At 37.8% G+C, this 27585-nt stretch overlaps 1 pseudogene; it reads right to left on the bottom strand.

The window, feature by feature from the left end:
* Window positions 1-24522: 24522 nt before the first annotated feature.
* LOC110587446 lies at window positions 24523-25755 on the bottom strand (annotated as a pseudogene).
* Window positions 25756-27585: the final 1830 nt, after the last annotated feature.

Genomic DNA, 27585 nt, shown 5'->3' on the forward strand with positions numbered 1-27585 from the left:
TTGACCATTTTTGGTCAAATGCCTTCATATTTCATTCCTGTTCTGCCATCATTCTCAAAGCCTTATAGTATCTGAATGCACAAAGCCTAGTCATTTTGTAGACTGGTGAGAGATTTAGTTAGTTGTCAAGTTTCATGGAGCAAATTACATTCCTCACACTCCCCAAAGTGATCAGAAGAATCAGAATTTACATCGATATTATCTCAGCTATGCTATCCAGAAATGGTTGTCTTATGAGGCAGCCTTTCCAACCAACATGTTTACATATATAACTGACATCATACTGAGGAGCAATAAAAGTCCTCTAGATCATATAATTGCAGGCATGCCCGGGGGCGGGGGGAATGGTGATTATTGGCTAGTCCTGCTCCCAGTTTATAGTAAAATTAGGAAGACTGGTTAGGTTGGCCAGAGTCAAGTCTCCCATATATGAAATGAGGTTAGATATCTGGACCCTCCTCCCTATATCCCTACACTCTATCTCCTCACTGCTTTTATCCTGTACTATAAATCCAGACTCTGATCTGGTAACTTAATCTCAATTCTAGTTTATGTTCTTTGCTGCTTGTAGGGTTCAAGCTTATCTGGTCCTGACCCTGGTCTCTGCAAAAGACTAATCTCCTTACCCTACAAACCAATTATATTGTATCTAGTATGTTCCCAAAAAAAGGTAATCAGAATGCTATTTTGCCTCCAACAAAATCTCTTGTAAACAATAAAAGCACAAAGATTGATTTAATCAATATTTTGAGTTACAATGAGCTGTCAGAGAGCTCAACACTGCTTTCGGTCTTCTCACGTTCATTAATTTTAAGGACGATAAATCATATTAACTAAATACGCTGTTCTGAATTGGATGGTATTATAAACTAGGGAGAAATGACCCAAAGAATGCAACTGGAGATGGCTGTGTAGCAGTGATAAACAAAACACACAGGATTCATCTCAGAAAAGAAAAACAAACCTCTTAAAAGAAAGTTTATCTGCGTATTTTGGCTGTACTTTAAAGAGAAAGAACACACATATAGTAGGCCCAGAAACTGACATTGGTGAATCTACAATTTGTACAGCCTACAAAAGGGAAGCTACAATTTGGAAGGGAAAAGCTGAGTCCATTAAATCAATCAAATCATGCTTGGTCATTTGATCTCCAAATTGTAATACTTAGAAAACGGGGAAACTCACGTGTGAACAATTCAAGTAGCTGTGTTAGACATACTTTTCTCACTCAAGTTCACTACTCTGGGTCCCAGGAAACAGTATGTCACCTTGCCAGTTACTATCTGTGTGACTTTGGGCAAGGTATTCAAATTCTCATACTGAGGAGCAATAAAAGTCCTCTAGATCATGTAATTGCAGGCATGCCCAAGGGGGAAAAAAATGGTGGTCATTGGCTAGTCCTGTTCCCAGCACATATTAAAATCAGGAGAAGGAAAACTGGTTAGGTTGGCCAGAGTCAAGTCTCCCATATATGAAATGAGGTTAGATATCTGGACCCTCCTCCCTATATCCCTACACTCTTATCTCTTCACTGCTTTTATCCTGTACTATAAATCCAGACTCTGATCTGGTAACTTAATCTCAATTCTAGCTTATGTTTTTTGCTGCTTATAGGGTTCAACCTTATCTGGTCCTGACCCTGGACTCTGCAATAGACTAATCCCCTTACCCTACAAACCAATTATATTATATCTAGTATGTTCTAAAAAAAAAGGTAATCAGAATGCTATGTTGCCTCCAACAGAATCTCCTGTAAACAATAAAATAGCAATGCCTTATCCTCACAAATGAGGATAATAAAAATTTCTACTTTGTAGAGTTAAGAATTAGATTTAAAAATGAGTGTAAAAAGCCTGAAAAAGTTCTTGTTATTTAGTAAGTGCTTGATACGTGTTCACAATTTTTAAAGGTCTGGGTTTGGTTTGGCTTTGTTTTGTTTTACCAGACCCCACAAATTTTATATAGTGCTGCTTGAAGGTGGGAAAAAAGTATTATTAAAAATGATAAGATAAATGTATAAGCAAAATGAAATCTAAATATATCAATCCAGGTCTAACACTATAAATCTACCTAGCAGGAAGGAGTGAAGAGGCTGTGTTACAGGCAAAGAGGATTAGAAAAATAAGTTACAATACCTGACCTCTAAAAGTTCACATTCTAGAGAAAAATACAATTAAGTGTAAGGGAGTGCATTGATTTCAACAACAGAAACACATGTTAAGTACTACGAAACTCTAAGGGAAATTATCACTAAATCCGTATTGAGGAATTAGAAAAGCTTTCAGAGGGGAAATAACATTTCAATTGTTGTTTTAAAGAAGAGTGGGAATTTTGCAAGTGAAGAACAGTATTGGAGCATCCTAAAGATGGGGAGCAATGTTTCTGAGGCCAGAAAGTTAAAAAAAAAAAGGCATGGGGTGAGTAGTTTGATGTCTAAAGCAGAGAGAACTAAAGCAAGAAATAGAAGAAGGAAGAGAGAGAAAAGATTCAGCAGAGAGAAAGAGAAGTCTAGTTTGCCAAAAACACAGAGTGGCATGCTGGGAGTTTAGACATCATCCTGAAGAGGATGGTGAGTTGGAGGACAGGACATTACTCTAGGGAAAGACAAGTCTTCAGAGTGCAACCATGGAATAGGACTGCAAGAAACCTGCAAGGGCATAGATGAGGTGGGCGTTTATCCTGGTCAAGAAAATCTCCAAAGGAAGAAAATCTCCACAGAAGGTATATAAATATTCAATTAAGTGGGCATACACAGTTCATCGTGCTAGGTTCTAAGGAAAGGATAAGGGCCTACAAATGACAGATCCTAGAGTTTATTGTGCTGAGTGGACACTCGAGAGTCTGTCCAGATAAGAAGCCTCCTGTTGTAGTAAAATGCCGACTCCCTGATCCACTGGTCAAGAAGAGTTTGAATGGAGTTTCCCAAAGACCCACAAAGCCAGCGTCACTATGGGCTAGGAGCTCAGTCACCCTTGAGAGATAAAAGAAGCTGCTGAGAGGTGATTTTGGAAAGGAAAACCAGAGCCAGTAAGAAGTACTGCCTTCATTACCCACAGGAAGAGTTCTCTTTCTTGAAAAAATATTTGGGAAGAGTCCATAAGAAAAAGGAGAAACACATCCATCAAGGACCAAGTTTGGAAGGAAACGAGTTTGGAAAAGGCAGGAAAACAAAAATGGGCTTTGCATACTTAGTACTTGAGACTGAACTCCAACTCCATTATTTAGTGACTGTAGGATCTAGACTCTATTATTTAAATTGTCTTAGATTCCGGTTCCTCAGCAGTAATGTGGGGATCATGGTGCCCTTATCACAAGGCTGTTGTGATGCTGAAGCAGGATAGAGCATATCAAGCACGTAGCAACAATAGATGCATTGCACCCAGCCCAGACACATTGATTCCTCTCCCTCACCTCCACCCCTGACCCACTCTAGCAGCCTGAAGCTATCAAATGCACATATCTTGATAACTTTATCCGAGCTCTTTGCAGCATTCAAAACACAGGAGAAGGGATTGAGGCATCGAGGCTTTGGACATGAAGAAGACCACCAAAACGTGCCCTGGCTCTCTCAGTTGCCCTTTTGGGGGCTTTTGTTTTTAATCATTATTTTCTGCATCTTTAGAAGTTTGTGGTTGCTTTTAGCGCAAGTGCTTTTCTGATTAGCTGTTAATTCAACGGTGCTCATCTTAATATGGCTTTAAAGGACCAACAATATAGTATAGATTCAAAAATAACTTTCTGGCTGTTTTATTAAAACAATATTGGTGATCGATAGCTACAGTCTTTCCTGATAGCCCTTGACCATCAAATTTCTCAAAAGGAAGTTCAAGCAAGTATATGAATCATCTGTTTTAGTCAACAGGTATTGGGAATTTGCAGCATCATTTAAAAGCCGCTGGAAAAACAAAATTCACTGTCATTTCCTGAGTTCCAGACTATATTATCAATAAGAGAGGACTAATTTTCTCACTCTACCACACCTCCACTATAGCCTGATTTCCCATCAGCTTATTAGCCTAGCATTCTTAATAAGAAAAAAAAAATGTATCACCTAAATTTTCAGAATCTATCTAATATCTTCTAAAACACAGGCCTGCAACATTTTGAAGAATCATAAATCATTAAAATTAAACTATGGTCATGTCTTGACTTGCTCACTGAATACATAATAAGAGTGCTCTCCTCATTATTAAGAGGACTGAAAATGGTATAATGCAAAGAGCTGATAAGAGCCAAGTGAGTTGGACTCTTCGTTAGTTTCTCTGGGGCCTTGAAAAAGTCACTTCACCCTCCAGTGCCTCAGTTTACCCATTTATAAAACCAGGGTGATGGTTGCCCTGGTAACACTCTGAATTCATGAGAACACATTTTTTAAATGTTATTGAAAATTATAACACCCAATGTAAAAGTCTGCTGGAATTATTGCTATTGGAAATGGTGCAATTTATGTTGAATTTTAAACTGTCAGTTTATCAAAGACTTGTTTCCAGCATTGAGTTCACTAATGCCTGACTCTCTCTAAAAATAACCAGCAATTTCAGTAAATTGTGAAAGGGGAACATTTGCACGGCTTCCTGTCAGTAAAGACCATTTATGTGCTTGAAAGAAATGCCATTTAGATATGACAAATATAAACCCTGAAATTCTCTATAACTGACCTTGCTCAGCAGAGAGAATATTTTCTTAGAAACTTACCCTGTCAATAGGATCTCCTGGCATAAGACACACTTTATTCCAATGGGTGAATCTGAAGACAGTTCATAAGGCTCACTGCAGTTTTTAAACTTGTTTTCAAAGTCCAATGATTACCACCTTCTAATTTATAAACGTTATCCATATGGTGATGACTCCTCAAACTATTTATCTCTAACCCAGGTGACTCTGTTGACTTTAAGTTCCATTCATTCAACAGCCAATCAGACATTCTGTGCTCAACACGTTCTTGACTAAATTTTTCAGCCTCTACATTAAACTTGGTCTTTCTCCATTTTTAACATGGTCGTGACTGATTTCCTTTTGCATGAGTCAGAACCTATTCAGTCAACTGAGCCGAGGTTCTATGCCACCCGGGGTCCAAAACATCCATCTTTCATACCTCTTGTGTGTCTAGCTCTGTGTCTAATTCCAGATGGGCCTGAAGCAATCTCATCCTCCATTTCCACGCTCCAGTAAGTAGCAGGTAGAGAAAGAGTGGGAGTAGGGAAATAGAAATGAGGCCAGCAGTCTTTTAGCTTGATCCTAGGACTAAGAAGTAATGTTTGACATGTGCACAGATGTTGAATTCGACTATCTTTCCTGGTGTTGAGAGAGGAGATTTAAACTGAGTTCAAATGCTGACTCATCACTTACTAGCTTATGACCTGGAGAAGGTCATTTGGCCTAGCTGACTGCATGTCTGCTATGACCAACCAAACAAACAAATGAGCATATCCATCTATGTCTGTGTCCCCACCCAGTTCCAGGACTTTCATCAAAGTCACTATAACGAGTAGTACCAACTACCATAAAAACCTTCTAAGTTGTCTCCTTTCTACCGCTTTTCCCCACTTCAGCCCATTATCCCCAGAACAAAGTGATCATTTTTTTTAAAAGATTTTATTTATTTATTTGAGAGAGAGAGAATGAGAGAGAACACATGAGAGGGGATAGGGTCAGAGGGAGAAGCAGACTCCCTGCTGAGCAGGGAGCCCGATGCGGGACTCGATCCAGGGATTCGATCCAGGGACTCCAGGATCATGACCTGAGCCGAAGGCAGTCGCTTAACCAACTGAGGCACCCAGGCGCCCCAAAGTGATCATTTTAAAGATCTCCTACCTGCTATTCCTTTTCCATGTTATAACTCATCAGTAGCTCCCCATTATTGAGACTAAAATCTAGAGCTGGGGAAGGCCCATCAGACTTTCTCACTTCTTGTGCATCAACACTCTTGTTCCCTGGGTTGTAGGAGCACTGGCTTCCTCTCAGTCCCCCACGCATAAACACTTTCTTCCCACGGGTACCCTTTCTACCTGGAATGCCATGGGTATTTGAATGGATGGCTCCTTCTCCACAATCAAGGTTTCACAGTAGATATACTTCTTCTAGAGAGAATTTCTCTGATCACCCAGTGTAAAACAGGTGCCAGTCAATATGTTTGTTTTTATATCCTCTCATTAGAAGGTAAAGTCTAAGAGGACAGAGGCTTCCTCTATTTTATAGACTGTGGTATCCCCAAAGACTAGAATGGTGCATAATACATCAAAGGCACTTTTCAATAAATACTAGTTGGATTATTTAATCAATCCATCAGTGTAATAGCACCATACTTACTTTCCTTATAGTCTCCAGCATAGAATATATTAATATCAACCCTGAATTTGCTTAGTTGTTGATAGTCTCTCTGTTTACAAGAGGGTAGGGAGCTTGTCGGTTTTAGTCACTGTATTTCCAGTACCTAGAGCAGTGCTTGGAAATCTAGGTGCCAGATTCAAATGACTACTCTATGTCTCACTGAGCTCAGTATAGTACTATGCACACCACAGGCTCTCAAATATTAGTAAATCTATTGTGATGAGAATTCCTCATTTTCCACTATAAACATTACAATATTCACTATTCATAGGCCATCTCTACCCTGAGGCCACAGAGAAACAGACCTTACCCTCTGTCTCATCACCTACCACAAGGTATTTACATGTATATATTTGAGTATCCCTCTAACTCCCAAATTGAGACTCTGAGCTTAGTTACAAACATCTATCTGACACACGTGTGCATCCTCAGTTTGGAATGTGGCTATCAGCACCATGATCATTATGCTTTTGCTCATTTGTCTTGCTTTCCTATTTGTTTAAAGGAACTATCTGGTTCTCCAGTTTTGTTTATTAGTTTTGAGTTTTAAAAGGATATTGCATTTAGATATAGAAGATACTCTATTTTAAATAAATTGCAGGGTTTTTTTGTTTTTTCTCCTAATTTATTAACAATTTGTTTATGATATAGTATATTTGTTCATAAAGATAGATGATAGATGATAGATAGATAGATGAACTAAAATGACAGACATTTGTCTAGTGCTACCTTTGCCTTTTATATTTTTATTTTTTTAATCAATGTTGTACTAGCCTTATAAAATGATCTGGGTTACTCTCCATCTTATTCTATATCTGTCTCGGATATAGACATTCTGCTCCTTTATTTCGTGGGAATTTTACATTTTCAAAGGTGTCATGTGATCATCCACAAAATCTTCAATATCTGCTGCACTTTCTCATGGTTTTAGAAGCCTATTCTTTTTATTTACAGGTATTGGTGGAGTTGAGCTTCTGCTCTTTTTTCTCCATTTAGGTAAATTTTTCATAAAGTTCTCAGCTAAAAATACACTCATTTTATTAAGATATAATGTTAATACTTTGAAATCTACAGTTTCTAATGTACAGTTGTGTGACCACCACGAGCAGAACATAGCATAGTCCCAGCCCTCCAAAGAACCCCTCTGCCCAATGTCCTCCCCCAGGCCCCAGTTCTGAGCAACCATTGGTCTGTTTTCTGTATACGGAGTTTTGCCTTTTCCAGAATGTGAAATAAATGGAGGAATACAATATGCAGCCTCTTGAATCTGGCTTCCTTTACTTAGCAAAAACTTTTAAAATTTATTCATGTTGTTGTGTATATCAACACATCTCTTCTGAGTAGCATTCCATTATATATGGATTTATTACATTGTATTTATTCATTCACCAATTGTGGTAGGCAGGTTAAGGTCTCCCTAAAAATAGCCATGCCCCTAATCCTTGAAAACTGAGTATGTTACCTTACATGGTAAAAAGAGCCTTTGCTAATGCCATGAAGTTACAGGCCTCGCAATGGGAAGGTAACTCTGGGACAAATATAATCACATGGATCAGAGAGATGGCAGTGTCAGAAGGAGCTGCTGCCCTGTTCCTGCTTCTGGAATGCAGGGTCCACATCAAAGAGCCAGAGAGGAGCCTCTGGGAGCTAAGGTGGAACCCCGCTGACTGCCAGCAAGAAAACCAGACCTCAGTCTTCTACCACATGGAGTTGGTTTCTGCCAACACCCGAATAACAAAGGAAATACATTTTTCCCTAGAATACAGCCTTGTGAACACTTTGATCTTAGCCTGGAGAGAAAGCTAAGTAGACGTTTGTCCACCAGAAATGTAAAATGACCAATCTGTGTTATTTTAAGCTACTAAAATTGTGGCAATTTGTTCCAGAACCAATAGAAACCTAATATAGCAGCTAAAGACATTTGGGTTGTTTCCAGTTTTTAGTAATATTGAGAAAAGCCACTATTAACCATGGAGTACAGGTTTTTATGTAAACTTAAGCTTTCATTTCCCTTGAGTGGAATTTCTGGGTCCTGTGATAAGTGCATAATTATTAGAAATTGCAAAACTGCTCTCCAAAGTGACTACATCATTTTTCATTTTCATAGTCAATGTATGAGAGTTCCAACTGTTCTGAGTCCTCACCACTGCTTGGTATTTATAGAAAATTTTTCATTTGTTTGTCTGATAAATATTTGGTGGTATCTCACTCATTGATGGTTTTAATTTGCATCCTTAATGATTAATGATGTTGACTTAGTAAAGGATTTGTTCGAATCTTTTGCCAAACTTTAATTGTGTTATTTTATTATTGGTTTTGTGTGTTTTTCATATCTTGTAGTGTATTAGTTTCCTACTGCTGTGTATATTACCACTAACTTGGTGACAACACCCATTTATTATCACTCAGTTTATGTGTGTCAAAGGTCTGCGTTCTCTACTCATAGTTTTACAAGCTAATTTGTCAGCTGCTGCATTCTAATCTGCTCTGATCTGGAGCTCTGGATTCTTGTCCAAGCTCATTCAGGTTGTTGGCAGAATTCAGTTTCTTGCTGCTGTAAGTGGGACCAAGATCCTGGTTCTTTGCTTGCTCTTGGCTGGGGTTGCTCTCAGCTCCTAAAGGCTGCTCTGAAGTCCTAGCCAAGTAGCATCCTAACTACCTGGCTGCTTACTCAGAACCTCTCTCCATTCTCTGTGATGGTTCCTAGCACCGAAGCGATTGTCTTATCATATTTCCCTTATCATGTTATCTAATCAAGGGACTATCTCATCATATTAAAAGGCTCTGCCCGTACTCAAGGGGAGAAGATTATATAGTGCTTATGCATCAAGGGGCTAAAACCCTGGGGACCATCTTAGAATTCTGCCTACTACAGCTGGATATAAATCCATTGGCAGATATGTGTTTTACAAATGTTTTCTCTTAGTCTTTCACTTTTCATTCTCTTTTAAAAAATATTTTGAAGAATGGAAGTATTTAATAATGAAGAAGCCAAATTTTTCATTTTTTCCCTTTTGTGTATCATGTTTTTGGCATTGTATCTAAGAAAGCTTTGCCTAACCCAAGGCACACGTTTTTCTCCTGTTTTCTTCTTGAAGCTTTATACTTTTCCATTTCCCATTTGAATATATGATCAATTGAGTTAATTTTTGCATGTGGTACATGGTATGGGTCAATATTTTGTGTTTTTTTCCTCTTTTTTGCATATCAATATATAATTACTTAGTACCATTTGTTGAAAATACCACCCTTTCTCTATTGAGTTCCCTTTGCACTCTTGTCAAATATCATATATCATACCTGCCTTTCCTTAGGTAAGGCTAGGTGCTTACTTTGCAACCTCATCTCTTTGAATTTGATAAAATTATGATATTTTTAATATGCCCTGGGTTTTCCTTATTGTGATGGGAAAAATAATCTTTCCAACATCCTGTACTCAAAGTGAAAGCTAGAAGTCCACTATTTCTTAAGACATGGAAAATCATGGGGCACCTGGGTGGCTCGGTCGTTAAGCGTCTGCCTTCGGCTCGGGTCATGATCCCAGGGTCCTGGGATCCCTGTTTGGCGGGAAGCCTGCTTCTCCCTCTTCCACTCCCCCTGCTTGTGTTCCTGTTCTCACTATCTCTCTGTCAAATAAATAAATAAAATCTTTAAAAAAAAAAAAAAGACATGGAAAATCATGTACATTTATATACTACATACTAATCCAATCTAGAAATCAATGGGAACTTCAGTTGTAATAAATGAATTCATCTTAAACGTTTCTAGAAATTGTAGTATGTCCAAGGCAATTAAAGAATTATAAGTAAGAGTCAAATCCATTCCTGTTTTTAAAGAGCTTACAATCTATTGGGAGAGAATAGAATGATAAGGAGAAAAGTATAAAAAATGCACTGTCAAATTCTTTCTGCTATTCTCTTCTATTACCTCTAAACAATAATGATATAATGAGTTTTCTGTTATCAAAGATTGAGGTCTGGGGCCTAATCTCATGAGAACTCAGAGAGCCATCTCCAAGAGGCATTAAGGAGCTTGTGGGGAGCCTAGGGCCACCTGACTACGGGTGTCTTGTCTTAATAAATCACTGTAACAACTGACTCTACAAAACTTTAGAGACTAGATTAAGAGAATGTACAATTAAATCGGGCTCAAAAACAACGCTGAAAATGATAGTCTGATCCCTATTTGTCTTCTCGGGTGGCATTTGAATATATTTTCAGCAATTAATTACTACTTTTCTTTGATCCTGCCAAGGTGGGAAAAAGATTAAAAAGGAGGTACAAGTAGAGAGGAACAAGGAAAGTGTGAGGTCATAAGAACCCAAGGGACAGTTCATATTCAAATATATATGGAAATAGAGTTTTAAAATCCTCTGCAAAACCAATCTTAATCTTGGGTTATATAATATGGTATAAGGACAAACTTGGCTTTTGAAGCAGAGAGAAGAGAACAGAATCAACCAGATGTTCAGACAAATTGCTGAGGCCCCACAGCAGTTTTACTTAATGCCACCCTATCATCCACTTTAGACAATTTAAGATCAAGAGCACAGTCAGACTGACAAATACATTTGCTCAGGACCTTCTCCATTATAATTCCATTAATATCTCTGGGCCCAGAGCCAGAGAAAAACATCTGGTAGGGATTATATTTCTGCAGAGATAAACTTGCAGATGTTCAAAATTATTTTTAAAAAAATTTATCTATAAAATATTGTGATAACCAAGATGAAAAAATGGCAAAAATGAGATCAAGAATTATATATTATAGAAGCATTTGGAATTTTTTAATATTTTAATATAATAAAATCAATATATTCACAAATTAAAAATAAATCCATAAAGAGGATAAGAGGACATTTAAAATATTTCACCCCAATTCTTTATACTCCCACTCCCTATTTAATTTCCCTTACAACTGTCTCTATTTTGATAAAGTTGATAGCTCTCATAATTCCAAATAGTATACTCACAGCTCTATTTCTTAAGCTAGAAGCATTGTTTAAATATTGGCTCCCTATGTAAAACAGAAAAGTATAAGTTTATTTAATATTATTCCTCCTCTATCTACTCTTCTTATTTTCTACTAATTTAAATCTTCCAGTTATTATTTCACAGTTAAAAACAAAATCCTTGGGGGGGCACCTGGGTGGTTCAGTAGGTTAAGCGTCCAACTCTTGATTTCAGCTCAGATCATGATCCCAGGGGCCTGGGATTCAGCCCTGAGTTGGGTTCCATGCTCAGCGGGGAGTCCATTTGAGGATTTTTTTCTCTCTATCCCTCTCCCTCTAGCCCTCCGTGTGCACTCTCTCTCAAATAAATAAATCTTTAGGAAAAAATAAAAATTAAATAAATAAAATTCTTAAACTCACATTTCTTCACCCATTTTACCATTAGCTATTAGATTACATCTAATACCTTACCACTGCATAGAACAAGGAAAGGAAAGTCCTCTACTTCTTCTCCCACACTAGTCCCACATACTGGCTGTTGTCAGCCCTAATATTATTTCCACTTTCGTGCATTTTGTGCACTATTTGAATTCTGCTTCGTAACTATTGTTAAGATATCCAAGTATTTTCTATAGGAGAATAATAAAATTGAAAACCGAGTAATATAATTTAAAGTATTATAATTTTTCAACATCATATACTGCATATTCAGTAGTGATTGATTCCTAGAGAAGGACATATACGCCTATTTTAAACTCTTGCCACTCACAGATTTCAGGCTTCAGGGTCAAAAGATTCTCTATTTTTCTTTAGTACAACAATTGATAAAATACATGGCACAATTCTGTTTTCTTCATAATTAGATGACTTTTTATGTAGTGTCCTGGGTTACTATTTAAATAAATCCTCCTTTATATTTTTAATTATGATTATTCAAATTCTCCATTGATCTGTTTATTGAGCCTGAGATTCCATTGCCCAAGAGGGGAGAAAAAAAAAGAGCTCAGAATATGAGTTAGTGTTTCATTTTTTTTACCTTAAAGACGGGCTTTTAAGCTTAGTTCGGGAAAAATGGTTGGTTGTGAGAATTTCATACCCCAAATCCTTATTTTATCAGAGCAGAAAAAATATTAATGCATAGGAAGAAATGGCAGCTCCAAAATAGGGCCCTTTGTCTACACATGGAGTCATGAAGGTGCAGAAGTTCTTACACCACACCGTGGAAGACCCAAGCAGGTCAAAAGAGCCAACAGGCTGAAAGATGCCCATCAATGAGACAGGGAGGGAAAGAGAGTGTTGACCACAGAACAAGAAACCACAGCACAGAACAGATGGCAGCAGCTTGTTCTAGTACATCCCCCAAACCAGTTCTCACAAATCGCATCAGCAATGACAGGGGCCAACACACAAAGACCAAATAGGATGACCTATCTCAGCGAAAGGCCATTGAGAATACATTGGATATCAAGTGGATCTGAGTAATTAATAAAAAGTAGGAAAAAATTAAGTGAACATAGATTTAAAAAGTAGAGCATGACTTGACCCAATGGATTTATAGCACAAGGTACAAAACAACTGTAAAATATATTTCCTTTTTAAGTGCCTATAATAATATAGTCCATATGCTAAACCGTAAGTTATAAATATATTTCAAAAATTAAAATCTTACAAGCCGGGAACCTGGGTAGCTCAGTCAGTTAAGGTCTGACTCTTGATTTCGGCTCAGGTCATGAGCTCAGGGTCATGAGATCGAGCTTCATGTCGGGCTCCACACTGGTCATGGAGCCTGCTTAAGATTCTTTCTCTCCCTCCACCACTCTCACCTCCACCCTTCTCTCTCTCTCTCTCCCTTTCTTTAAAAAAAAAAAAAAAAAACTTAAAAAGCATATTTTGTGAATATAACAGCATTAAATGAAAAGCCAGTACAAGGATATACAAAAAAGGCCACATATTTAGAAATTGAACATACTTCTAAGGAACCATGATGAAAATAGTAATTTAAACTGAAAAACATAAATATAAACGTATCAAAGTTTATAACATACAGCCAACAGAGTTCAGTGGGAAATTTATAAATTAAATGCTTGTATTAGAAAAGAGAAAAGATTTGTAAAAAAAAATATTTAACTTTTCATTTTAAGAAGCTAGAGAAAGAACAAATTAAATCTAATGGAGGAAGGGAGGAATTAAAAGAAGTGGTAATTAATGAACTAGAAAACAAAGAATAACAAGATATAAAATATATTGATAAATGTCAGCAAGACAGATCAGGATTAATAAAAGTGAAAAAAATACAAGTTATCAATGACAGGAAAGAAAGGGGGATAATAAATACAACTGTAGTTATAATTACAAAAAGACCTTAAAAAGGTAGTAAGAAACTACTATGAATAATTTTATGCCAATAAATTTTATACCTTAAATAAAATAATCTAATTAGTAAACAACTTATAAGAAGCAATAGAAAATATAAATAGCACTAGATTTATTAAAAAGTTTAAATTTGTAATAACTTTCTCATAAAGAAAAATCCAGGCCTTGATGCTGTCCTAATTAAACTCTATCAAATACTTAAGAAAAACATAATATCAAATACCTGAAGAAGAAAATTGTCTCAAGAAATATACAGAAATCTTTCATTCTAACAAGTAAATTTAGCAATGTCAAAGGATAAAAGGAAAAAAAATTAAAATTAACTGTATTTCCATATTCAAGCATCAATTTGGAAATGAATTTTAGAACAATTTAAACATCAGAGAGACATGCAAAACCTCCAATGAAAACTCTACAGTATTGTTACAAGAAACTGAAGAAGACTGAACTAAGTTGAGGGATATACTCTTTTCATAAATTAGAAAATTCAATATTGCTAAAGTGTCTGTGGATTCAACAAAATCTTGGCTGGCTTTCTGGTATAAACTGACTATTCTAAAATTTTTAAGCAAAGCATTTACCCTAGACAAAATAATATTTAAAAAGAAGAACAAATTTAGAGGACTCACTCACTCTCTAATGTTAAAATTTACTACAAAGTTACAGTATCAAGACAATGTGATATGGGTAAAAGATAGACAAAATATCAATGGAACAGAATAGAGTCCAAAAAAAGACACATGCATATATGATTAAATGATTTTTAAAAGATAAAGGTACCAGGGTAGTTAAATTGGAAAAGGCAAGTTTTTTCAAAAACTTCTACTGAAATAACTGGATAAATTGATGGAAAAAAGTTCCAACTTCTCTTTAACACTATGCACAACAAAAGCTCTTTGAGCTGAAGATAAATCTAAACATACAAGCTAATTCTGTGATACATCTAGAAGAAAATGCAGACTATCTTCCCAGCTTGGGGTAGGTAGAGATTTCTCAGATGCTACACAAAAGGGTTCAAATGGAAAGTTAAATAATGGTAAATTGGACATCATTAAAATTTAAAACTTCTCCATACAAAACAAAGTTGTTGTGATAATCAAATGTTAACATGGATATAGGAATAGTTTAAAGGCTATAATGTTAAACAAATGTATTTGCCTGCAATGAACACTCTTTATAACCTTGCATTTATAGTTATTCAATCAACAAACCTTTATTAGTACCTACTACGTCCAAGCACCAAGCTAGGCTCTAGGAATAAAGATTTGACAAGTCATGGTCATCCCTGCCCTCAAAGAATTTGCTATCTAGTATTTTACACTGACCACTGGATGTAAGAGGAGCTGTTCTGGGAGTAAGTATGGCTGCTATTAATTGAAGGTTACACAACTCTGTTTTAGAATTCAGGGACTGGCATCGAAATGGAGATCTAGGGGCACCTGGGTGCCTCTGTCGGTTAAGTGTCTGCCTTTGGCTCAGGTCATGATCCTGGAGTCCCAGGATCGAGCCCTGCATGGGGCTCCCAGCTCAGTGGGGAATCTGTTTCTCCCCCGGCCCCTCACCTCACTTGTGCTCTCTCGAGTGCGCACACTCTCTCTCAAATAAATAGATAAAATCTTTAAAAAGAAAAAGAAACGGAGACCTAGAGGCGAAGGAGAAATTAACCAGTCGAAGAAATGAGCAGTGGTGCTTGGGAGATGGGGGACTGCAGGGAGGTTGAAGTGGAGAAGAGAGGTTCCAGGCAGAAAGAACAAAGACCTTTTCTCTCTGGCGGGAGAGAAAACTGGAGCATGTTGTTGGGAAACCAAGTGACATTTAGGATGACTGAGTGCAGAGCACAAGAATGAAGTGGGGGTGGGAGAGGAGAGGTGAGGAATAAAGCAGGGATTTCATTTTTGTCAATTATATTTAGGAGATGAGATTTTATTCTGAGGGCCATGAGAAGAGAGTAAAGTATTTTGTTTGCTTGCTTTTATCAGGGAATGACTGGATGCACTCGGAGCTCTCTAGCTGTCTACAACAGATTGTGTGGGTCAGAGGGGCTGTGGTTGACTAAACTGGCAGTGAAGAAACCTACGGGGAAACTTACGAGCACAAGCTGAATGAAGCCACAGCAGGTAGACTGGGAAGAAATGGGTGGTAGAGGTTTGAGAGAGATTTGATAGAACTTGGCTGTAGATGTAGAGACTGGGGAAGGATGCAGAGTTAGGGATGTTCTCCATGATTCTGTGTGTTTCAGGTTGGAGAAACTGCCCCCACTTTATCCTATGCTGTGAAATGCTCAAAAAAGACTAGCAGTCAAAAGCGCCCATAAGTTTGAGCAAGAAAGAGGTCTCCGGTGGAGTAAAGGTTTCCAGGTCGCAATGGGGCAGAAGATGAATTCCAGTAGTTTCAAGAGAGAGTGCTCACTCTCTCTTGAAGTGAGGAGAGAGAAGTCAAGAAAGAAGAGAACAGGTCACTAATTTTGAAGACATTTTTTAATAAACTTAACTAGGAAGAGAGGGGAAAAGCCTGCAGCTGAGAGAAACAAGAATAGAGATTTTTTTTAAGTTGAGACTTCAGTGTGTTTAAATATATTGTATAGAATTGTTGAATCCGTATATTGTACATCTGAAATTAATATAACATGTATGTTAACTATACTGGAAATAAAATAAACAATGTAATAAAAAAAAAAAGAAAGAAAGGTTGAGACTAAGTTACAAAGAGGAAGGGAATAATCCACATGGTGATTTTCAAAGGAGTGTGTGCAGGAGGTAGAGTGAGAGAGAGACAACAGGGAGATGAAACCCATATCAAGGTGAAGGAGTTAGCTTAACCCTGAAGAAAGGACATCTTTCCACTTTATTCAGAAGGAATGTTCGCAGGTATGAAGGAGAACAGTTGAAGAGTTGCTGCCAGGTCCCATTTGCGTGTGTGTGTGTGTGTGTGTGTGTGTGTGTGTGTAATAAGAGATGAGGGGAGACGAACCATGAGAGACGATGAACTCTGAGAAACAAAGTGAGGTTCCAGAGGGGAGGGGGGTGGGAGGATGGGTTAGCCTGGTGATGGGTATTAAGGAGGGCACGTACTGCATGGAGCACTGGGTGTTATACGCAAACAATGAATCGTGGAACACTACATCAAAAACTAATGATGTAATGTATGGTGATTAACATAACATAATAATAAAAAAATAAAATAAAAACGAATGATATAATGTATGGTGATTAACATAACAATAAAAAATACAGAAAAAAATAAGAGGTGAGGCCACTTACTGACAGTCTTGGAAGAGAATTAATGAATTATAGGAGGAAATTTTGAAATAGACTATATTAAAAAATGTTAACAGCAACTAGAAGCATATAAGTTTGCTAAGAGTCCTTGAGGTCCTAGTTCGTGTTGGCGAACTTACATGTGTGTGACATTGAACTACATGGCTGTGTATTTTGGTTCAGTAGTTTTCAGGGACATAAGCTAATGTACAAAGAAGTTGGACCACTGCTTCATTTTAGTAATTTTTCAAGTGAATGTGCCAGAGGATAGGGAGGGAAGCCGAGACTATTGGCAAGGGTGATTGATGTGAAAGACCGTGGTGCATAAGTTGGATACAGGGGGAAAAAAAAAAAAACTGGACAAAACTGAGAGACAGAGAACACCTATGGGAGTTTGCAGACCATAGATCTGGATAAGGTCTAGAACTCAGTTAGTCAGTGAGAATCATTGATGAAGCACTAGGAAAGATAGGAGATTCTAGTGAGAGAGTAGCAGGTTTAAAACATAAAATCTTAGAAGTTGGATCATTCTTAGGGGTACCAAGTTCTGGAAGGGCATAATTGCAGTAGGGTGAACATACAGTGCAATTGGAACCAATAGGGTCAAGGTTTGGAAAGGCCATCAGAGTGGACATGGAAATGACGCATCATAGCTTCAGTGGGAATGGAGAGCAAGAGTCAAGTATGGTAGGATGAAGAGCAGTGAAGAAAGCAAAAGGAATGATGCATTGGGGTTATCATAAGCAGACAGAAACCTGTGCCAAGTCAGACACCCGGAGGGATGCAGCAAATATCACAAGGACAAATGGTGTTGCCTTGAGCCCAGGGCAGAGGAGAAAGGGACAGGAGAGGATAAGGCAGCAGAGGTCTTGGATCCCCATTTTACCACAAGGAACTTACAAAGGTATATTTATTTCCCAACAGATAAAGAGATAAATAAAGAGAGGCTGACAAACATATTTGTCTAACCTTTGCAGATTTAAGTAGCAGGTTGTATGACAACAGGGAAATGAAATGGCACTGCCATTTTATCTGAATTGAAAAAGTCATAGAAAACTGTAAATAGTAGTTATTACCATTTCCAAAATTTGCTCTCAGTCTCCAGAAACCTTCTAGAACCTGGAAACTTGACGAGGAGGTGCCTTTAAAAAGAATAAAGATGTTTGTGGCAAGAAAAAATAATAAAAGAGCTGCTGGTGAAGAGAGACAGAGATGGTCCATAATTAATATGAACATCCATCTTTTTGAAACGTCAGGGTGAAAGCCTATTCTTGCTGAAATAATTTGATTCACTGTCTCTTAAAATAGCACAAAAAGCAAAAGAAAGGGACAATGGCAAGGAAGAGGTTGGTAAAAACATAGCACCTGGTTTCTTCCCATATTTCCTTGGTGTGCATGGTCCTGAGGGGTGGGGGGCTTAGTTGATGTTACATGCTGGGTCCTGGCACTGCTCCGGGCATCCAGCCACTGGGAGGAGCAGCTACTGGTTTGAGCAGTAGAGATATCTACAGAGAATGAGAAGTCCTTTGATTTATACTACAGTTTATACTATGAATGAAGTCAAGTTCCAGGGGTATTTTAGCCTAAAGTGTAAGCTTTCTTCATCATACGTTCTAGAAACATTCTTCCAGAATGCTGACACTGTTCTATAACACCAATACAACAATAAAGCATTATCATTCCCTTTGATTAAGTGGTTGCTATAGGACAAGCATGCACTTTCAACGTATGGATTCTTTCAGTCCTTACAGCAGCCCTATGTGGGAGACATAATCCCTGTCTTGGAGAGAGGGAAAGAGAGACTCAGAAAGGTTAAGAGTTAAATAATACATTTTAGATACAAGTCGTTGTCCCTGTGACTGCTCCCCCCCCCCCCCGTGACCTTTCCACCATGTCACACTGCCTTCGGAACAAGTCTCTCTGGCCACTGGCACTTTCTCAGAAAAGGTCTGGAAAAGACAGGACAAATTGTACCCTGTGGCTGCTCACAGCAGTGCTCCTTCCAGCTCGGTGGCTCCATGGCGATCAGAGATCAGACCCAAGACCCCGGGAGAGTGCAATGAATCCATGCCATCCTTTATGTCCACACCTGGAAGCTCATCTCTGCAGGAAAGTCCCCCAAAGCAAAGCACAGATTTTTGTCCTTCCTTAATGCTGGAAGAGGGTCAGTCCCTCCAAGAGAGGGCCAACAGATCCTGGTGATGGTCTTAATTTATGCATTTTTTCATCCAACATGCATTTCCTGAGAATCATCTATGGACTATAGATGACAGGCATTCAGAATATATAAATCAATAAAATAGTGCACCTACCCTCAGTGAGCTCACAGATCAATGAGGGCAAAGCCATGAGGGTAAATGATGACAAGGTAGCATGGCAGGGGCAAAGACAGCATTATGCAAGCAAACTCCAAAGAAGTAGGCAGAGGGAGAGAGGCAAAGATAAGCAACTACACCATAGTATTCTCCATGGATACTGGGGATACACTCGGTCTTACACTCACTGCCTCCAGGGACATTTTGTTTTATCAGAAGTTTTACCATCTTACCCATATCAAAAAGAGACAGAATCAGGGCCTTGAAGTTAATTCAGTTTTTCAGCCATAAGTCAATCCAGGACCAAAGGAAAACTAAATAAAAATTGAAAGACTTCCCTTCCAAAAAGGCTAATTGACATTTTTTAATAATAAAAAATGTGTTTCTACTAAAAAAACAAAGTGACTGTAAGACCAAAATATCCTGGTCTATTCATTGCTGGTTTTCAGACATCAATCTTTTCTTTCCAGATTTCTGAAGATACTTTTATCTAGAGATACATTTTATCAATTAGTTGTGCTCACCCTGGGTAACAGAAATCCTGGCAAGTAGAAGAAAGGTCATTTTATTCCCCTTTTGCCTCATGAAAATACACAATATGGTAGCAAGCCGTGGTTAGTATTGATTGAGGGTCATTAAAGTCTCTGGGACTCTGGTTTTTTCTTCCAGTCTGTGTTAAAAGAGCTACTGCTGTTCCCTGGCTGAGGCTGTAGTAATGGAGAGCTTAGCTGATGTGTGTCCTAGGCAGGAAGGAGGGGAGACTAGCCAAGGAAAAGGTGCATGTGCTCTTCCTTGTCTGCCTTTCTTTCCTGGAAGCCCTGCCTAATAACTTCTGTTTACATCGCAAAGTGGAGGTCACATGTGTTACATCTCAAAGACAAACACCACTGCTGTGTCATTATCCCATCTGTAAGGGGGGCTGGGAAGTTTACATATACACACATACACACACACACACACACACAAATATATAAATATATATTTGTACTGGTCCCATTGTTCCTTCTCCCCTTGTAGGTTTCTGTTAATAAGAAAGATGGAAGAATGACTATTGAGGATGTGAATATTAATCTCCGCCATAATCTTCAACACTTATTTGTAGAAAACAGTATGTCTTTGACCTTTTAGGAAAACTTTTATAAATCACTCCATATTAATAAATTCTAATGTGGCAGGAAAACAAGTTAGTGTGTTTAGCTACAGTACCAGTACCATGGAAATATTTACAGCTCTCAAAACACAGACCTGCACAGAGGAAGTTAAAGTATTGCTAATTCATTTGATTGAGTCTATATACCTGAATTCATTTTTTTGTTCTAATTATTGCTTAGTAACTTTATATTAATACGTTTAAGCACTGGTTCATAAACTATGCGTCTTTCTTAGAAGAGAGATGCTAAGTATCAAAAGGAAGATTCTTACATTTTTCTGCTTTGATATCTTGAGGCTTAGGGAAAGAGAAAATAGAGCATGAAGTAAAAATGCAATCTGATTTGAAGTTGGTATTCTTAGCCCAGCAATTCCAGCTAGCAAAGCAGTTAGCTGATTCAAAATAGTACCCTTCTTAAAAGACAAAACTAGTATCTGTATTTGTGTGTATGCACATATATGTATAGGTATACATATATGTGCGTATACATATATTTAACAGGTGCCTACTTACACATATGTATATTTAGCATCTCAAACACACATTTTGTTCTGAAACGGGCCTCACATATTTTAGGTTGTTTTATTGGTTCGCTTTGCTGTTGCCAAAGAACAAAACCACTCCCCAAGCAAATCCTGCCTTCCATCAGGAGACTACTTAATGTTTCATGTAGCAAAAAACTTAAAAGACTTCTCTTCCTTGTAAGGAATATATTAGCTGACCAGCTTATTCCACTCTCTGTCATCTTTTTAACACCTCAGCAGCTTTAGCAGTTGAATTTACTAACTTCTGAGTCATTACTATCCTGGACAAATACTACTGGACATATTAAAATACATCGGTAAATCAAGTGGTCTTATCAGCTGAATAACTAACTTATCATATATTAAAACATATATTTCATCTACTATCAGTCAGGACATCTGCTGGACCCTAGGAATACTGGTAGGACATCAGACATCTGTGTCTCCAACATCGGAAACACAGTCAGGCAGTTACCAAACCCTACAATGAGTTCCACAAGAGAAGCATATGATTCCTAGAAGGTTTTTTTTCAAAATATTAGTTGAATAGAGAAAGCTGAGGGGAAATATGTATAGCCAAACCCAATGTCTTTATTTTACACTGGTATATAAATACACAAATTCACTTTCACTTTTTTGTAAGAATGCAATACTTGAGCATCTACTCAAGTGGATGACAATTACTATTTTTCTTAAACTAGGCACCCTTCAGTATGCCTTAGTAAATACTTAATGTGAATTACACTCATACTCTTTTTTTTTTTTTAAGATTTATCTATTTATAAGGGGAGGGGAAGGAGCACACGAGTGGAGGGAGGGGCAGAGGGAGACAGAATCTCAAACAGACTTCCCGCTGAGCACGGAGCTGGAAAGACGTGGGGTTTGATTCTGAGACCTGGAGATCATGACATGAGCCGAAACCAAGAGTTGGACACTCAACAGACTGAGCCACCCAGGCGTCAATACATTCATACTGTTTTTAAAAGGCTTTGGATTCTTATGAGTTCCTGGAAAAAAAATTTTAAATGCTATTATGCAGAGATATCCTTAATAAATCAATGCATTCTGCTGATTTCAGAAAGCTAAAAGCTAAACATTATTTTGATTTTGATAAAAAAATACAAGTAAAAATATTTTATTTTTCTGACCTTGGAAGAGTAACTAACTATACCCTTTATCAAGTTGACATTCAGTGTGCATGTGTGTATGTGTGTGTGTGAGAGAGAGAGATAGAGAAAAAAAGAGAGGGAGAATATCTATGGTGAGGGCTATGGGAAGGTGAAGGTTTTCATTTTCTGTTCATTTCTTTTTATAAATTATTTTAAAAATTTGGTATAAATGAGATGCAACAGCTATTGATTATCTTTGAGCCTCTTAGCCAGAAAGAACTGGGAGCTTCTTCCTTGTGCAGGGACCGCATTCTAGAGACATTTTTCATGTCCTGGCAGATGCTTCAGACTTTTCTATTCAGGTATTTGGTTTCTATTTAAAGGGAGGCAGTATTGTCAGTGGACATAAGCATAGACTTTGGAGACAGAGGAGCAGGTTTGGGTTGGATGGTCTGAGCAGAGTGCTCATCTGTAAAATGAAGCCTTAACATTTATTTTATTAGGGTATTGCTACTTAGTGTATATGAACTGCCCACCCTAGTATGTAGTAAATGTCCCGTGACTAGTAGCTTTCATTATTATTATCTAGCTATTTAAAACAGCTTTACACTTATTCTCCTTGCATTAATTAAGACTTTTAATTAATATCATCTGAGGCATAGTAAAAGTAATTGCTTTCCAGTAAGAGAGGGCAGAAACAATTGAAATAGGTCCCATTTCTACCGTGTTATTTACTAATGTATGTTCAAATATCAAGTGATTTGTATTCTTATCCAGGATACTCATAACTCAGAAAATGATCAATTCAATAGGTAGAACTGCCAAGATATGAAATGGATGAGTTTGGACTAAATAAGTTGGCCAAATATTATCAAAATATTCAATATGTTCCTTCAGAAGAGAATTGAGATATTTATGAAACTCTGTTTCCTGAGAAGCTACATAAAGCATATTTTTGCTTTCTACTACCTCTTTGTAGTAAAAAAAAAGAGAATATTCATGAATAAACCTAATGAGAATAAGGTATGACCTAAATAAGGAAAAGTACAAATTACAACTGGAAGTTGTAAAAGAACATGAATAAATGAACAAATATATCTTATTCCTAAGAGAAAATTAAATATCATAAAGGTATCAATTCTCCATATTTAAAATATACTAAGTCCAACAAAAATGCCAAGAGTATTTTTCTTCTAGTTATTAGCTGTATAAGTCACCTAGAATTATATATATATTGAAAGAATTGAAAAAAATCATCTTAAAAGATATTTAAATACAGCATAAAGTTGAAATGATTACATTATCAAATTAATCTATAGATCTGGACGGAGAAGGATAAATATTCCAGCAGTAGATCATTTCTTGCACTAAAATTTTCTATGGAATTAAGACAATACCTGTGAGAAACAGAAAGATTTATCAAATTATTATAACTGAGTACCAATTGGGACTTAAATTCCTTTAGCTTCATGTGACACCATTTACCAGTATAAATTATTAATGATTTTAAAAAATTTTAAAAGAAGGATATATTAGAACACAGCATGAAAAAAGCCAAAGAGTAACAAAACAAAACAAAAATCTCTAAAATGAAAGGGGAAAAAAAGCAATTTAAAAACCTGATAAAAATTGAGCTCTATGCCGACCACTACTTCCCATCTGCTGGATTGTGCCCTCTCATTCATAATATTTCTCTTATACATGAAGATGTCTCTTTTGTTCTTCTTCTCTTAATGGATTTTAGATGTTCTCAGGGTAAATTCACAAAAGGGAAAATAAGGAAATGATAACCCTTATGGGTGGAATGCACGTCATTTGTTCATAACTACTTTCCTAGAACCTAGCATAATCCTTGTACATAACTGGCATTCATTCAGACTTGCTGAATAAATGAATAATTGGATGAAAAGAAGAATACCAGTGGCTAGTCACAGAAGCTTTGAAAGCATCAAGAAACAGAACAGCACAGCTGGAAAATAGAGTTGAGAACTGATTTAGTTGAGTCTTTTAATTTGCAGACGAAGAAACTAAAGCCCAGAATAAGGAAATGACGTACTCCAGGTCACATGGTGTATAATGAGCAGAGGGTAAATAAATGAAAATTAATACTTCCCTTTGATATTTTTCTCTCTCTACCAGAACATCCAAAATATAACTGAAGTTGTGATTACAGACCTGATGAGTTAAGAAATTCAGACACTTTTTTATTCACAGTTTTAAAATTTAGATATTCCAGAAACTTAAGCAGAGAGGAAAACTGAGGTAAATATTCTTTTTTTTTAAAGAAGTACACTATGATAGTTAATTTTATTTGTTCAAAGGCTCATATTGCAAGCATTAAACCAAACATGGGCATCAAGTCCGTGAGCCCACATTTGCATATTTAGGAAGAGAAAAACAAATGATGATCCATGAATGTGGGTGAAAACTAAAGGCTCACGGTTATATTTCTATTTTTTATATTTGTTATCTTTATATTTATAAAAAATATATAGTTTTTATGTTTCTACAGCCTAGAAGCCAGAAGTCACGGGTCTTAGGTCTTTCTGGATGTTCTACAGGGTATGTGGACTTTTCTTGAGCTGAACCACCTCCTCATCATCATCCAGCTTCTGGTTGATCACTGGTTAATCCCCATGCATTCAGGATACACAGAAGGCTCGGGAAGACTTCATTCTCCATGCCATACATTCCCTTCACCATTGTTCACACTGGAGGAATACTGGACAGATTTTCAACATGTATTCAATGAGATCAACCACATGTGATCCAATAGCTCAGCTGGTATATCCTTCTAGCTTGAAGACTTTGTAGGCACTTTTGACCACCATCTTACGCACTCCCTTCCAGTTTTCACTGTCATTGTCTGTTCCCATTTCTGGATTCAGTTCCTGGAGACAAACAGCTGCCACATTCACTCCACTCCACACAGCCACATTTGAGTGGCAATGTTCTCCCAAAATCCATCCATGGCAGCTGCTGGGATGAAGGCCAAGTTTTTCAGCCATAAAATAGCAAAATCTAGCCCCATCCTGATTACACCCACTTCCAATCACATGGTGCTTGGGTAGTCCACTGAGTTTCCAGGTAACATATGTGAGAATATCCACTGGGTTGGAAACCACAATTATGATACAATCAGGACTATACTTGACCATCTGAGGAACAATGAATTTGAAGACACTAACATTCCTCTGCACCAGATTGAAAGGGCTCTCTCCCTCCTGCTGGCCGCCTCCAGTTACCACTATAATCTTAGAACTGGCAGTTACAGAATAATCCTTGTCTGCCACAACTTTAGGTATCTGAAGAAATAAGCTCCCATGTTGCAGATCCATCATTTCTCCTCTGAGTTTATCTTCCAAAACATCCATCCAAACAAATTCATCTGCCAGAGACTTTCCCAGAATGTTGATGGCACATGCCATACCGAGTTGTGCAACACCCACTACAGTGATCTTGTTGTTGGGATGGTTGCCTCTTCTTCTGCAACTGGTGCAATCAGTTTTGTTGTTGTTGTTGTTTTTCTATAAAGAGAAAGAAGGTGAGAGAGCAGAAGAGCAGGGGAGGGGCAGAGGGAGAGAGAGAATCCCAAGCAGACTCCACACTGAGCACAGAGCCCGACATGGGGCTTGGTCTCACCACTCTGAGATCATGACCTGGGTGGAAACCAAGAGTTGGAAGTTCAACCAACTGAGCCACCCAGGTGCGCCTGGTGCAATCAGTTTTTCCTCAAGAGTTGCCATTGTGCACAGGACAGAGACAGCTATAGGAGTCACGTGAGGAAGACGATGAGGTAAATATATTCTACCTATTGGCCAGAAGGAATTTGGTAAGTTTTCTGAACTCTCTACCATTGTTAGCTTTCAGTATGAGGCCTAGAGATGAAACCACTTTACCCAATATAAGGTAGAAGAAGAGGGCAGGAGCTCAGCTCTCCTGGGTCCATGTTTAATGCTCTTTCCACCGTACTCATCCTAACCAAAACATTTCTTACTGAAACACAAAAGTACTAAGGAGAGAAAACAGGACCCAATAGCATTAAATTTTAAGAATAAGTGGGGGAAAAACTTGTATTTAAATAAACTTGTTGGGTGCCTGGGTGGCTCAGTCGTTGGGTGTCTGCCTTTGGCTTAGGTCATGGTCCCAGGGTCCTGGGATCGAGTCCCACATCAGGCTCCCTGCTCGGCGGGAAGCCTGCTTCTCCCTCTCCTACTCCCCCTGCTTGTGTTCCCTCTCTCGCTGTGTCTCTCTCTGTCAAATAAATAAATAAAATCTTTTTAAAAAATGAAATAAATAAATAAACTTGTTAAAATTAATACTTCAAGAGGATATGCAAAATAGGATATATTTATTCTATCAGCATTTATTTGGGTAGCATACATTTATTAATCACCTACCACATGAAGACATAATACAAGGTATGGGAGATGTAATGACGAATAGATCAGAAGTTGTTCTTGCCCCCATGGGGTTTTCAGTTTAAGGACTAAGGGTCAACAATGAGACTGAGAGCACACAATCTGCCACTCTAGAGATTGGGCTACTTGGGAGTAAAAATGTGACCACCTGGGCCATTCTGGTTAACTAAAATTAACTGAGGAACTGAGATTTTATGGAAATATAAGTCAAAAATCATCTCTAAGAGAAACTATTTTCATGTGACTAGCCTTTGAAGTTTATTTCTCAATGCTTACATAGAAAACCCTGCACCTTAACAACCACAAATCCAAACCAGTCTTCAATCTCTAGACAGACCATCAGCCCTCATTAAAATGTACATAAAGCTGTCTCCAATGACTTCCACTAAATATTATCAATCAACCTGAAATAAAAATGAGATCTTCAGGGGAGGTAAAATCTTTGAGGAATAACAAATACTTCCAATTTGCCAAATAAAGATCCAGGTCTGTATACATATCCACACTTTGCAAGGAGTTTTCAGATCAATGATATTACGAAGTCTCCAGGATTTGAAGGGTAACACCTTGGATATCACTCTGGAATGATGATGAAGGCACTGGCTTTCCTAAACTGATCTCCTGAAAAGGAAATTCTGCACAGTCGACTTATAGTAGAGTCAGTTGACCCTGCCATCAGGCAGCCCTAGTTTCCTGGGAAATATAAATAGCACAGAGAAGACAGCCAAGCATAGACATCACCTCCTGGTGGAGTTTTGTTAAGATGAGTCTTGAGGGTTCCTAGATATTCCTATACTTTCTTTTCCTTTAGCTCTATACTTTCCTACACTGGAGAGGGAAGAAAGTAGAGCTATGGGGAACTGAATTGCAAAAGGAAGCAGGATGCTGGATCAGTCTGAGATGACAAGGTATCTCTAAGAGAGTAAAAGATCAGAAACAAGCGTGACAAGGATAAAGCTACCAGAAAGCTAGAGCCCAAGGAAAACTTAGGAAGGATGACCATTCTAGGAACCAGAACCCTGCCGTGCTGTAACGAGGACTGCTAGGGGTACGTAAGGTTTACGTAGTACACCAGGCACTATGCTTACTGCTTTGTATTTCTGTTTAAATCCTCACAGCTCAATGAGTTTACATCTATTCTGTCCCTGAGAATTT

The sequence above is a fragment of the Neomonachus schauinslandi genome, chromosome 10 (genome assembly GCF_002201575.2).
Source record: "Neomonachus schauinslandi chromosome 10, ASM220157v2, whole genome shotgun sequence".
Taxonomy (NCBI): domain Eukaryota; kingdom Metazoa; phylum Chordata; class Mammalia; order Carnivora; family Phocidae; genus Neomonachus; species Neomonachus schauinslandi.